At 41.6% G+C, this 15677-nt stretch overlaps 1 pseudogene; it reads left to right on the top strand.

The window, feature by feature from the left end:
• LOC111978077 (ATP-binding cassette sub-family C member 3-like) overlaps window positions 1-15677 on the top strand; it is a 75557-nt pseudogene that overhangs the window by 39304 nt on the left and 20576 nt on the right.

Raw genomic sequence — 15677 nt, 5'->3', positions numbered from 1 at the left:
TGCAGTGTTGCCAGCACCCTTTTGGTTAGGATAGAAACCACTGCAGTGTGCAGCACCTTTTGTTAGGATAGAAACCACTGCAGTGTGCAGCACCTTTGTTAGGATAGAAACCACTGCAGTGTCCAGCACCTTTTGAGCATATTAATATGATGAGTCAGTGTCTTTTCATCTCTGGTCTTGGTTGGAAAACACAATAGGAGCGAGAAATTACCCAGTTTGCAAAATTACGTTGAAAAGACGTCTTTTATAAGTATTTTCCAGACATTGATATCACGTCCATTTTAGGTGCTAAATGAAAAGGTGAAAATATGTATTTTCCGGACGTTGAAATACGTATTTTCCGGACGTTGAAATACGTATTTTCCGGACGTTGAAAATAGGTATTTTTCGGTCATTGATTCTATGAACAAATTTTCTCCAGCTGAACATTCTCAATGAAGTAAGCATTATACCACTTAATAGGAAAGAGGAGCCAACTGGAAATTGCTACAGAATATTTATTATTGATCCCATCTGTAACGTTTTTTTCAAAAGCTTTAAAACCTGCATGGAATTCTCCAGTGTTCTCCAAAACCCCCCCAAAATGATCACTGAAGGTGTTAAATCAACACTGATAGTGGTGCATCTATGGACCCATATAGACTCCGGAATAGTGACACATGGCTTAGTGTAAAGCCTTATTGAAATATTTCCCAGAGTGCCTTGTCTTTCGTGTAAATTGTAGACTTTACCACCCATGACTATATTTGTAAGTGACAGAGACATGGTTGTTGCATTCTTCCATTTTTGGACCTATGGATTTCACCAAGGTGAGATCCTAAGCGAATGTTATATTTATTTATTTTTACAAAATATCATACATATTTCATAAGGCCTTATTCTGATGGCCTAGTTTTACCCTAATAAAGGGGCCTGAAACTCATACACATCACTTTGAACCAAAACCACGCTCATCATTATCATATTTCCCAGCATGCTCTATTGTAGGTAGATATTTTTTAATTGTTTGTTTCAATATCTATGTTTGCATGTACATTTGATTAGTCTAAAGCTACACGAAGATAAATAACACACATTTTTCTAAATGAATCCAATCAGTTCGATTTTTTTTTGCACCTCTTACTGAAATGTTTGTTCCAGTTTAGATTCGTTAGCTAGTCTCCTCACAGTGTTCCTAACTCTGGCAGTCATTATGAATGACATTCTGAATGCAAGTTACAGGTGAATAAAAATTCCAATTGTTGTATATCCTAATTCTGTCTGTATTCCAATATGAGTTACACGTCACTTTGCAAGGCAGCACAATGTGACTTGCAGGTAGGGTTGCAAAATTCTTGTAACTTTTTCCAGAAATCATGTTTGGACGTGTCCTGGAAACAGAAGCAGGAAATCCAAAATTCGTCAGCCAGGGTTAGTCTGCAACCACTGCAACACCAAAAATATCTGAAACTTTGAATATCCCACGGAGCACCATTAAATCCATTATTGAAAAATGGAAAGGATATGGCACCACAACAAACCTGCCAAGAGAGGGCCGCCCACCAAAACTCACGGACCAGGCAAGGAGGGCATTAATCAGAGAGGCAACAAAGAGACCAAAGATAACCCTGAAGGAGCTGCAAAGCTCCACAGCGGAGATTGGTATATCTATCCATAGGACCACTTTAAGCTGGGCTTTACAGAAGAGTGGCCAGAAAAAAGCCATTGCTTAATGAAAAAAATAAGCAAACACGTTTGGTGTTCGCCAAAAGGCATGTGGGAGACTCCCCAAACAAGGTATGAGACTAAAATTAAACCCTACACCCATTAAAACCTCTATACCAACTAACCCTACACCCATTAAAACCTCTATACCAACTAACCCTACACCCATTAAAACCTCTTACCAACTAACCCTTACAACCCATTAAAACCTCTTATCTATACCAAACTAATCCCTACACCCATTAAAACCTCTATACCAACAACCCACACCCATTAACTAACCTTCTATACAACTAACCTACACCATTAAAACCTCTATTACCAACTAACCCTACACCCATTAAAACCTCTATACCAACTAACCCTACAACCCATTAAAACCTCTATACCAACTAACCTACACCCATTAAAACCTCTATACCAACTAACCCTACACCCATTAAAACCCTAACCAACTAACCCTACACCATTAAAACCTCTATACCAACTAACCCTACACCCATTAAAACCTCTATACCAACTAACCCTACACCCATTAAAAACTCTATACCAACTGAACCCTACACCCATTAAAACCTCTATACAACTAACCCTACACCCATTAAAACCTTCTATACCAACTAACCCTACACCATTAAAACCTCTATACCAACTAACCCCACCCATTAACCTCTATTACCAACTAACCCTACACCCATTAAAACCTCTTACCAACTAACCTACACCCATTAAAACTCTATACCAACTAACCCTACACCATTAAAACCTCTATACCCACTAACCCTACACCCATTAAAACCTCTATACAACTAACCCTACACCCATTAAAACCTCTATACCAACTAACCCTACACCCATTAAAAACCTCTATACCAACTAACCCTACACCCATTAAAAACCTCTATATAACACAACTAACCCATACACCCATTAAAACCTCTATAACCAACTAACCCTCACCCATTAAAACCTCTTATAACAACACCATTAAAACCTCTATACCAACACACATTTAAACCTCTCTATAACACAACACACATAAAACCTCTATAACCAACACCCATTAAAACCTCTATACCAATCTAACCTACACACATTAAACCTCTATACCAACACCATTAAAACCTCTATACCAACACGACCATTAAAACCTCTTTACCAACACGCCATTAAAAACCTCTATACCAACTTAACCCTACACACATAAAACCTCTATACCAACTAACCCTACACCCATTAAAACCTCGTATACCAACACCCATTAAAACCATCGTATACCAACACCCATAAAACCTCTATACCAACACCATTAAAACCTCTATACCAACTACCCTACACACATTAAACCTCATACCAACTAACCCTACACCCATTACAAACCTCTATACCAAACTACCCTACACCCATTAAACCTCTTATACCAACTAACCCTACACACATTAAAACCTCTATACCAAACTAAACCCTACACCCATTAAAACCTCTATACCAACTACCCTACAACATTAAAACTTCTATACCAACACGCATTAAAAAACCCTATTACCAACACTCATATAAAACCTCTATACCAACACGCATAAAAACCTCTATACCAACAACATTAAAACCTCTATACCAACTAACCCTACACACATTAAAACCTCTATCCAACTAACCCTACACCAACATTAAAACCATCTATACCAACACACATTAAAACCTCTATACCAACTAACCTACACCCATAAAACCTCTATACCAACTAAAAACCTACACACCATTAAAACCTCATACAACTACCCTACACACATAAAACTCTATACCAACTAACCCTACACCCATTAAAACCTCATACCAACTAACCCACACACATTAAACCCTATACCAACTACCCTACACCCATTATAAAACCTCTATACCAACTAACCCTACACCCATTAAAACCTCTATACCACTAACCCTACACACATTAAAACCTCTATACCAAACACGCCATTAAAACCTCATACCAACACGCATTAAACCTCATACCACAGCATAAAACTCTATACCAACACCATAAAACTCATCCACTACCACACACTTAAAACCTCTACTAACCTACACACTAACCCTATACAACACACATATAAAAACCTCTATACCTAAACCCTACACCATTAAACCTCTATACCAACAACCCTCACCCATTAAAACCTCTATACCAACTAAACCCTACACCCATTAAAACCTCTATACCAACTAACCCTACACCCATTAAAACCTCTTATACCAAACTAACCCTACAACCCATTAAAACCTCTATACACTAACCCTACACACATTAAACCTCTATACCAAACTAACCCTACACCCATTAAAACCCTTATACCAACTAACCCTACACCATTAAAACCTCTATACCAAAACAAAACCCTACACCCATTAAAACCTCTATACCAAACTAACCCTACCACCCATTAAAAACTCTTATACCAACTAACCTACACACATTAAAAACCTCTATACCAACTAACCCTACAACCACATTAAAACCTCATATACCCAACACACAATTTAAAACCTCTTACAACACCCATTAAAAACCTCTATACCAACTAACCCTACACCCATTAAAACCTCTATATACCCAACTAACCCTACACCCATTAAAACCTCTATACCAACTAAACCCTACACCCATTAAAACCCCTATACCAACTAACCCTACACACATTAAAACCATATACCAACTAACCTACACCATTAAAACCTCTTATACAACTACCCTACACCATAAACCTCTATACCAACTAACCCTACACCATTAAAAACCTCCTTACCAAACTAACCCTACACCCATTAAAACCTCTATACCAACTAACCCTACACCCATTTAAAACCTTCTATTACCAACTAACCCTACACCACATTAAAACCTCTATACCAACTAACCTACACCATTAAAACTCTATACCAACTAACCCTACACCCATTAAAACTCTCATAATACCAACTAACCCTACACCCATTTAAAACCTCTATACCAACTAACCCTACACCCATTAAAACCTCTATGCCAACTAACCCTACACCCATTAAAAACCTCTATGCCAACTAACCCTACACCCATTAAAACCTCTATGCCAACTAACCCTACACCATAATAACCTCTATGCAACAACCCTACACACATTAAAACCTCTATGCCAACAAACCTACACACATTAAAACCTCTATGCCAACTAACCCTACACCCATTAAAAACCTCATGAGGCAACTAACCCTACACCCATTAAAACCTCCTTGCCAACTAACCCTACACCATTAAAACCTCTATGCCAACAACCCTACACCCATTAAACCTCTATCCAACTAACCCTACACCATTAAAACCTCTATACCAACAACCCTACACCCATTAAAAACCTCCATACCCAACTAACCCTACACCCATTAAAACCTCTATACCAACTAACCCTACACCCATTAAAACCTTATCCAAACTAACCCTACACCATTAAAAACCTCTATGCCAAACTACCCTACACCCATTAAAAACCTCCTATGCCAACTAACCCTACACCCCATTAAAACCTCTATGCCAACTAACCCTACACCCATTAAAACCTTCTATGCCAACTAACCCTACACCACATTAAAAACTCTATACCAAACTAACCCTACACCATTAAAAACCTCTTATACCAACTAACCCTACACCCATTATAAACCTCTATTACCAACTAACCTACCACCCATTTAAAACCTCTATGCAACTAACCCTACACCCATAAACCTCTATGCCAACTAACCCTACACCCATTAAAACCTCTATGCCAACTAACCCTACACCCATTAAAACCTCTATGCCAACTAACCCTACACACATTAAAACCTCTATTGCCAACTAACCCTACACCCATTAAAACCTCTATGCCAACTAACCCCTACACCCTAAAACCTCTATGCCAACTAACCCTACACCATTAAAACCTCTATGCCAACTAACCCTTACACCCATTAAAACTCTATGCCAACTAACCCTACACCCATTTAAAACCTCGTATACCAACTAACCCTACACCCATTAAAACCTCTATACCAACTAACCCTACACCCATTAAAACCTCTATACCAACTAACCCTACACCCATTAAACCTCTATACCAACTAACCCTACACCCATTAAAACCTCTATACCAACTAACCCTACACCATTAAAACCTCTATACAACTAACCCTACACCCATTAAAACCTCTATACCAACTAACCCTACACACATTAAACCCTCTATACCAACTAACCCTACACACCCACAATTTAAAACCTCTATACCAACTAACCCTACACACATTAAAACCCTATTACCAACTTAACCCACACACATTAAAACCTCTATACCAACTAACCCTACACCCATTAAAACCTCTATACCAACTAACCCTACACCCATTAAAACCTCTATACCAACTAACCCTACACCAATGTTCCACTACTTGGCCCTATCTGATCCTGCACCTGGCCGGCAGCCTGGGAGGACGGGATACTATTGTTCAACAGACCTTGTAACTCTTCTGAGGTAAAATGTTGTACACCCAAGTACTTGTTCTCTATCTTCTGTGTTTTACGTTACATTTCTGCAGTACAGTTGACAACCATGGCTATGAATGCTAAGAAACCAACCTTACTGAAACGCATGTTATTCCTATCCCTCTCTGTTAGAGACGATTTGGACATATTTGTATAAAAGACTGGACATACTGAGCTCCATGTACATTTGTGTAAATATATTAAATATTAATGTATATGATGAAATATTAGGTACATACGATTTATATTATGATTTATATTATATGATTTATATTTACCTGATCGAGATATATTCATTTGTTGTTAGTTTAACTCAGTTTTTGGCCCCTCTTGCCCATTCATTGTACTGTGTTWAGTGTGTTAGTATAAAGGCAGGAAGTTGGGCCTTCGGGGGGTGAGTCCTTGCTAGACGCGGGAGCGGTATAGTTTTTTGACCATACAGACATGCATACAGACATGTCATATTTTGTATTTTCCATATCAAGTTATCTATGCTTTAAGTTGATTGGATAATCATTTTTTTGTTAGATATAAGAAGAATAAATATTTTTGTTGCACCATATCCCTGGATCTCACTGAATGTTTGGCCGTTTGGAAACCTTGAGTGTGGACTGTATGCGTACGAAACAACCCCGCTTCAGGCTTGGGCAGTGGCTATGGTAAACAGGAAAGGAAGCCACTACACTCTCTATTGGCCTAGGCATACTCACAGGGATCCTCTTAGGATCCCTTGCACCGGACACATCTTCCTCTACTACTCTCTTCACAGCCACCCATTCTAAAACCGACTGCCACTCTTTGTTTAGGGTTGCGGTGGTTTCAGTAGCTGTGTTTGCTGACGTGTATAACGTTGAATACCCAACGTACACAGACACACTGGCTTTTGATTTTAGGCTGCTGGTAGTAAAAACAGAGAACAGTAAATGGCCAGGAATACCACACTTTACATGTTTTACTTTAGAGAAGCTTCCATTTTAAGAAAACCCCTCTGTGTTCTATTAGATAGATAGCTCTCAGCTCTGTGTGTAGATGACACTGTTATGCACGCTACTGCCCCTACGGCTGACCAGGCTTTGTTGGAGCTGCAATCAAATGTTGTCCTTGTTGATTTAAAATTGGTACTTATTGTGGGGAAAAAAATATTTCAAATTTATGCATTACATAGTTATTTCATCTAGCAGGTTCCCACCTATAAATACAGTGCATTTGGAAATTATTCAGACCCCTTGACTTTTTCCACATTTTGTTACATTACAGCCTTATTCTAAAATTTATGAAATCAAAATTTTCCTCAACAATCTGCACACAATACCCCATAATGACAAAGCAAAAAAGTGTATACATTTTTGCAAATGTATAAAAAGAACTGAAATATCACATTTACATAAGTATTGAGACCCTTTACTCAGTACATTGTTGAAGCACCTTTGGCAGCGATTACAGCCTTCGAGTCTTCTTGGGTATGACATTGCAAGCTTTGAACACCTGTATTTGGGGAGTTTCTCCCATTTTTCTCTGATCCTCTCAAGCTTTGTCAGGTTGGATTGGGAATGTTGCTGTACAGCTATTTTCAAGTCCGGGCTCTGGCTGGGCCACTCAAGGACATTCAGAGACTTGTCCCAAAGCCACTCCTCCATTGTCTTAGCTGTATACTTCGTCATTATCCTGTTGGAAGGTTTACCTTCGCCCCATGAGGAGTGGCTTCCGTCTGGCCACTCTACCATAAAGGCCTGATTGGTGGAGTGCTGCAGCGATGGTTGTCCTTCTGGAAGGTTCTCCCATCTCCACAGAGGAACTCTGGAGCTCTGTCAGAGTGACCATCGGGTTCTTGGTCACCTCCCTGACCAAGGGCCTTCTCCTCTGATTGCTCAGTTTGGCCGGGCAGACAGCTCTAGGAAGAATCTTGGTGGTTCCAAGCTTCTTCCATTTAAGAATGATGGAGGCCACTGTGTTCTTGGGGACCTTCAATTCTGCAGAAATGTTTTGGTAGCCATCCCCAGACATGTGCCTCGACACAATCATGTCTCGGGCCTCTACGGACAATTCCTTCTACCTCATGGCTTGGTTTTTGCTCTGACATGCACTGTCAACTGTTGGTTCTTATATAGACAGGTGTGTGCCTTTCCAAATCATGTCCAATCAATTGAATTTACCACAGGTGGACTCCAATCAAGTTGAGGAAACGTCTCAAGGAAGCTCCCTACATCTTGACACTCTGGTGCCTCTAGGGCAGTGTAGGACTTTAATGTTGAGTTCATTTAATGAGATTGAATGTAAATCATTTTATTTGTGGCGTTTGAAGATGTGTTGATTCTGTCATTTGTAGTACATTTTGAATTTGTTGCATCGTTGTCCTCAGGACACCATTGTAAATGAGAACCTGATCTCATTGGAGTCCCCGGAATAAATACAAGTTAACAAAAATACAAAATAGGGTAAATCTAGGCCCTTAAAATAAGGCCTTATGCAAATAAATCATTTAGTTAAATAATGTTTTTTTTATTTTTATGATAACGTATTCGCTTAGGATTTCACACTAACAAATACAGTCATGGATGGTAACTTTACAATTTACTAGAAAGGCAAGGCACTCTGGGAAGTATTTTAATAAGGCTTTACACTAAGCAGTGTGTTAATTTAACACTGTTTTAGTGTCTATTGGTACACAGACCCATCCATTTTATAATTTTTTTACACTGGAGAATTTGCTCTGTAGCTAACGGGGAAGATATTTGAGGGCGAGCACGGCACATGACTGGGCCAAACTAGAACAGCTTGTGAAGTTGCTTGAGCAGTTCGCAATCCATACTGACCAACTTCAACCTGACAGCCAGTCACTGTCTGATGTGGTGCCGTGCTTTCTCAAACTTGAGGCACACTTGCAGTCAACTACGGTTGCAAATCAGTTGGCACATGTCCTCCTGTAGTCACTGTGTGAGCACTTCGCATGCATACTGAATCCTCTGGCAGCCAACTTTGATCCAACCCCTGCAGGAGCTTGCCTGATGGATCCAAGTGGGTCTCTGACACTTTGCTCAACAGAGATGGAGCCACTGATGAGGGAAGCAGAATCTTTTGTACTTCAGCAAATCAGAGAGTACAGACGTGGAGCAGCAGGACCCCAGGAAGATGAATCCAGCAAGCATCTTGACCAAAGTGCATTAGAAATATAGCTTCCTCACATCGACGATTGTGTCCGAGGTCATTGTCCAGCCGGAGGGTCAACCTGGCAGGGCATTTAGTGCCCTCTGTGAGCTGCAGAAATACCTGGAAGAGGTGAAGGGAGGCATGTTTCGAGAGTCCCTTCTCCAGTGCTGGCAGGCTGTTTATCCAAAGCTGTGTCCTGTGGTACTGGATCTGGTTTCTGCCCTTGCATCCCAAGCGTTATTGGAGAGAATATTCCGCCTGTCATCAGACTTGAGAAACCGAATGACCATTTCTCTAGAACGCAGAGTCTTCTTGAAGATAAACCAGAAAATACACACACACACACAAAGCTTTCTGGCTGTGAAATGATAGATTTGTGAAGAAGTGTTGTGTTTATGTTGCAGCTGTTTTTCTGAACTCTATTTGAAAACAGTCCGTCTCTAATATTACATAAACATGTCAAATGACTTAATTTGTTGTATTTTCCTCTGTCTTTGTCACGTATAACGGTAAAGATACTTGATTATTCTACTGAAGTTAAAAACACATTGGATTGGTGTAAACATGTGCAAGAGCGTTTCCTCACACCATTTTATTATTGCACCAGTCACTTCTCCTTTAAATCCAAGTCACACTAGGATTTGATTTCAGTGGAGGCTGCTGAGGGGAGGACGGCTCATAATAATGACTGGAATGGAGTTAATGGAATGGTATCAACCCATGTATTTGACACTATTCCACTCTAGCCTTTACCACGAGCCCGTCCTCCCCAATTAAGGTGCCACCAACCTCCAGTGATTTGATTTACACTGAGTATACTACACACACCTGCTCTTTTCCATGACATAGACTGACCAGGTGAAAGCTATGATCCCTTATTGATGTCACTTGTTAAATCCACTCCAATCTACTCCGGTCCGGACCTCACCAAAAAAAAGACTGGGCACCCCCCCCCCCCCCCCCCCAAAACCGCCTGAAGGACGTCAAATGCTTAGAGGGCATGCTAGTATCAAAGACTAAGAATTCATTCACAGTACAGATCAGTAAGACACATAGAACACTGGTGCAATGTTCACATCATGCTTTCCAACAGGCTGCTGCAGTGAAAGGAAAAAGACTGGAACTTACCTGGAAAGCAGTCGAGCGAAAGTCTGGCTGTCAGACCCCGGCTGGTAGCCAGATTAAACCGTCTTTCTGCTCTAAACAGAAACTACCTGTTTTCTCTCTGCCATTTCTATATAAAACATTTCAATCCTACCATCTTAATAATTGATTGGATTTATGTTTTTCTCAAAGTGAAAATATAAATTGTCTTCCCCTTTTTTAACTTATCAAAAGCAAGCAGTTGGCTACCACATAAACCTTTAACCAGAAAGCTTGTCAAACCAACTTGCTAGAGCATAAACATTTAGCCAAAACAACTTTCTGCTTCAGCTTGTGAAGGCCACACAGCCATGGCCCCCACAGATCCATTGCTTCAGCTTGTGAAGGCCACACAGCCATGGCCCCCCACAGATCCATTGCTTCAGCTTGTGAAGGCCACACAGCCATGGCCCCCACAGATCCATTGCTTCAGCTTGTGAAGGCCACACAGCCATGGGCCCCATAGATCCATTGCTTCAGCTTGTGAAGACCACACAGCCATGGCCCCCACAGATCCATTGCTTCAGCTTGTGAAGGCCACACAGCCATGGCCTCCACAGATCCATTGCTTCAGCTTGTGAAGACCACACAGCCATGGGCCCCACAGATCCATTGTACTTACATTGTATCTTACTAGCACTGACTTTGCAGCTGGCTGCATTGACAAATGTTTTTGTTATGACGACTGTGAGATGTTTGTCGTACATAAACTGTAAGTTGCTCTGGATAAGAGCGTCTGCTAAATGACTCCAATGTAAATCTCTGGTCCAAAATCACTTAACACCAGTTTGACTGCTAAACTCCAACCTCCGTTGTTCCACACATTCTCTCAAACAACAAACCATGCCCCCATCTGTGGTCAAACAGTTTTTAGTGCTCCAATGATTGAGGGGTGAAATGACAGTACCATTAAAGATACTGCAATTATTTCCCCACCCACATTTTCCCACAATGCATCATAATTTACAGTATACTGCAGTAAGCCTTTCCTTCCTCCCTTCTCTCCCTCACATCCTCCTTTCCTTCCTCCTTTCCTTCCTTCCTTCCTCCCTTCTTTCCCTTACCTTCCTTCTTTCCCTACCTTCCTTCTTTCCCTTCCTTCCTTATTTTCCTTCCTTCTTTCCCTTCCTTCCTTCTTTTCCTTCCTTCCTTCCTTCTTTTCCTTCTTTTCCTTTCTTTCTTTTCAGTTTCCCTGCCAAGTTCTGTCTGGTTTACCTTCAGTAAACAGAAGGACCAGTAAAGTTATATGAAGGAGAGGCCTAAGCCTGTAATTGGGGGTGTGAATGAGGGTTATGTTTCATTGATTAATCCCCTGTTGAAATCTAACCCCTCCACATTCAGATCTCTGGGAGAAAATCACACAAACATATACAATATCTCTGCTAACTTCAAGGAAAAAGTTGACTTTGATGAATGCTTCTTCTACTGGAAACTCATTTCCCCACATTTTCTCCACAGTGCTGAGGACCGGTCCACCCAGGCTCTGTACTCCAAGCCTCTGCCAGCGGGAGAGTCCAACCACGTAGGGGAGGAGAACAGTCCTGAGGAGGTGGAGGTGTTGCTGTCCAAAAAGAAAACCCCCAAGAAGCCCTCCTTCCTCCGCTCCCTCATCAAGGCTTTTGGACCCTACTTCCTCATCGGATCTGCCTTTAAACTCCTACAGGACCTCATCACCTTCGTCAACCCACAGCTCCTCAGGTAAGTAGAGCACCACAAAGCATTATAACCCCTTATGAAGCCTATATGTCAAGATGAACACGTTGAACGTGGCCTGAATACAGTTTGAAGTTCTGAGTAAAGATAGAGATCTGTGTGATATTTCAATATAACTGCTGCAGTTCCTCTGTCAGACCCATCGCAGGAGCCTTTGTTTCCTTGTAGCTTTACAGGGTGACAGGACAACATTGTTCCTCTCACTACCGCAGTGTTTCCAAGTACCTGGACAGTATTTACCTATGTGGTTTATGGAAGGAAATTATCTACCTAACAATCTATCATGGTCTCTCATTTTCTCTCAAATTTAAGTTTTGCATGGTGTTCGTTCTTCGTTCTTATGGTCTTATTTGTATGTGATGCAAAGCCAACGTGTAAATGTCTTCCCGGTGTAGGCTATCGTGACTGGGTGTGTATTTGAATGATGGCCGCTTTTCTGTGAAAGCATAAACCCCCTCTGTGTCGAAAAGAGGGGTTTATTAATGATGTATTTCCTGGAGAGAAGAGACAGTAGTAGATTGTTAGGTAGATCATATCTTTCCGTAAACCACATAGGTGTCATGGTGGTTAGCTCATAATGGGAAAAACTTCACCTCCCTTTGCTTGTTTTATGTCCTTCATTCTAGGGCTTGCCCTTTGCTCATTGTACTTACAGATCACATATCATTTGTATATATTCAGTATGTTATGCTGCAAAACATTTTCTTAGTAATAATACATTTCAATTTATTTCCATTTGATCTCTCTCTCTCGCTCTCTCACTCTCTCGCTCTCTCTCTCTCTCTCGCTCTCTCTCTCACTAGTTTATTGATCTCGTTCACGAAGCAGAAGGACGCTCCCACCTGGTGGGGTTATGCCCTGGCATTCCTCATGTTCTTCACAGCCTTCCTCCAGACCCTCATCCTGCACCAACACTTCCAGTACTGCTTCGTCACTGGGATGAGGCTCCGCACCTCCATCATAGGAGCTATCTACAGGAAGGTACACACAGGCAGAATCTCTCACACACACAGTAGCATGCACGCACATACCCATATGCATGTATTCACGCAAACACACACATTCACTACAGTGGCGAAAGTACTGAATCTCTCTCTGTTCTGCCTCTATCTCTCTCTCTGTTCTCTCCCCCTAGTCTCTGATCATCACGAACGCGGCCAAGCGTACATCTACAGTGGGAGAGATAGTCAACCTGATGTCTGTGGACGCTCAGCGCTTCATGGATCTCACCACCTTTCTCAACATGCTGTGGTCCGCCCCACTTCAGATCATACTGGCACTATACTTCCTGTGGCAGGTGNACGCTCAGCGCTTCATGGATCTCACCACCTTTCTCAACATGCTGTGGTCCGCCCCACTTCAGATCATACTGGCACTATACTTCCTGTGGCAGGTGAGTTCTTACCATGGAGGTGGGTTTATTAGTCCGCCATAGAATAACTAGACCACTGTAGGGGAAGTAGATCTAATGACATCTGTGTTGATTAGTCATGCCTGGTCTGTCTGTATTGTTGAACCAGGGTCCATCTCTGTTGTGTTGATTGGCCATGCCTTGTTTCTGTGTTGGTTGGTCATGATTTGTTTCTGTGTTGATTGGTCATGCCTTGTCTCTGTGTTGATTGGTCATGATTTGTCTCTGTGTTGATTGGTCATGCCTTGTCTCTGTGTTGATTGGTCAATCCTTGTCTCTGTGTTGATTGGTCATGCCTTGTCTCTGTGTTGATTGGTCATGCCTTGTCTCTGTGTTGATTGGTCATGCCTTGTCTCTGTGTTGATTGGTCATGCCTTGTCTCTGTGTTGTAGAACCTGGGTCCGTCAGTGCTGGCTGGTGTTGCTGTGATGATCCTCCTGATCCCTTTAAATGCTGCCATCGCTGTGAGGACACGAGCCTACCAGGTATACATAACTCCCTCTGCTACTCTGCGGGCTTATCGTTGGGGACAAGGCTTTGTAGTGGTGATGATGATTGTTAAGATGATAAAGTCTCATAGAAAATAAGTTGGCTGTTTAATCTAAGGGTCAAAGTAGAAACATGTGCCCAACTTTTTACCACAGAAGTGCTAATGGTCCAACAACAAAGCCCTGTATAGATCTGCTGTGAGTTTGTACTATTGAGCTTCAAACTCTGCCTTTTTTGTCTTTTGACCAACCATATCTTCAGTCTAAGCCGACTAGAAAGTATGTGCCCTCAGGCCTGGAGAGAAGCAAAAAATTATTCCGCTTCCCAAGAATAGTAAAGCCCACTTTACTGGCTCAAAGATCTGACCAATCAGCCTGTTACCAACGCTAAGTAAACTTTTTTTGGGGGGAGGGGGTGTTTTTTTTTTTTTTTTTTTTTCACCTTTTTCCCGCTTTATTTAACCAGGTAGGCTAGTTGAAGAACAGTTCTCATTTGCAACTGCGACCTGGCCAAGATAAAGCATAGCAGTGTGAACAGACAACAACACAGAGTTACACTGGAGTAAACAATAAACAAGTCAAATACATGGTAGAAAAAAAGAGAATCTATATACAATGTGTGCAAAAGGCATGAGGTAGGCAATAAATCGAATAATTACAAATTAGGCAGATTAACACTGGAGTGATAATCATCAGATGATCATGTGCAAGTAGGAATACTGGTGTGCAAAAGAGCAGAAAAGTAAATACATAAAAGCAGTAATGGGGGTGAGGTAGGTAAATTGGGTGGGCTATATACCGATGGACTATGTACAGCTGCAGCGATCGGTTAGCTGCTCAGATAGCAGATGTTTAAAGTTGTTGAGGGAGTAAAAGTCTCCAACTAAAGAAATTTTTGCAATTCGTTCCAGTCGCAGGCAGCAGAGAACTGGAAGGAAAGGCGGCCAAATGAGGTTTTGGCTTTAGGGTGATCAGTGAGATACACCTGCTGGGGCGTGCTACGGGTGGGTGTAGCCATCGTGACAGTGAAACTGAGATAAGGCGGCACTTTACCTAGCATAGGCTTGTAGAATGGGAGCAGTGCGGGTAAGCGACGAGCGAACATGTACGAGGAAAGGGTGATACAGGTGGAGTGGTGGGTAGTATTGGGGCTTTGGTGACAAAACGGATGGCACTGGATAAACTGCATCCAGTTTGCTGAGTAGAGTATTGGAGCTATTTTGTAGATGACATCGCCGAGTCGAGGATCGGTAGGATAGTCAGTTTACTAGGGTAAGTTTCGCGGCGTGAGTGAAGGAGGCTTTGTTGCGAAATAGAAAGCCGACTCTAGATTTGGTGGAACAAACTCCTCACGCCAGGTCAGCGGAGTCAATCACCACTTCCGGAGACACCTGAAACCCACCTCTTTAAGGAATACCTAGGATAGGATAAAGTAATCCTTCTAACCCCCCCACCCCCCTTAAAAGAGTTAGATGCACTATTGTAAAGTGGTTGTTCCACTGGATATCATAAGTTG

This window comes from Salvelinus sp. IW2-2015, linkage group LG18 (assembly GCF_002910315.2).
Source record: "Salvelinus sp. IW2-2015 linkage group LG18, ASM291031v2, whole genome shotgun sequence".
Classification (NCBI taxonomy): domain Eukaryota; kingdom Metazoa; phylum Chordata; class Actinopteri; order Salmoniformes; family Salmonidae; genus Salvelinus; species Salvelinus sp. IW2-2015.
Note: the sequence above shows the minus strand (reverse complement) of the source record. Positions and strands in the feature narration are given on the sequence as shown.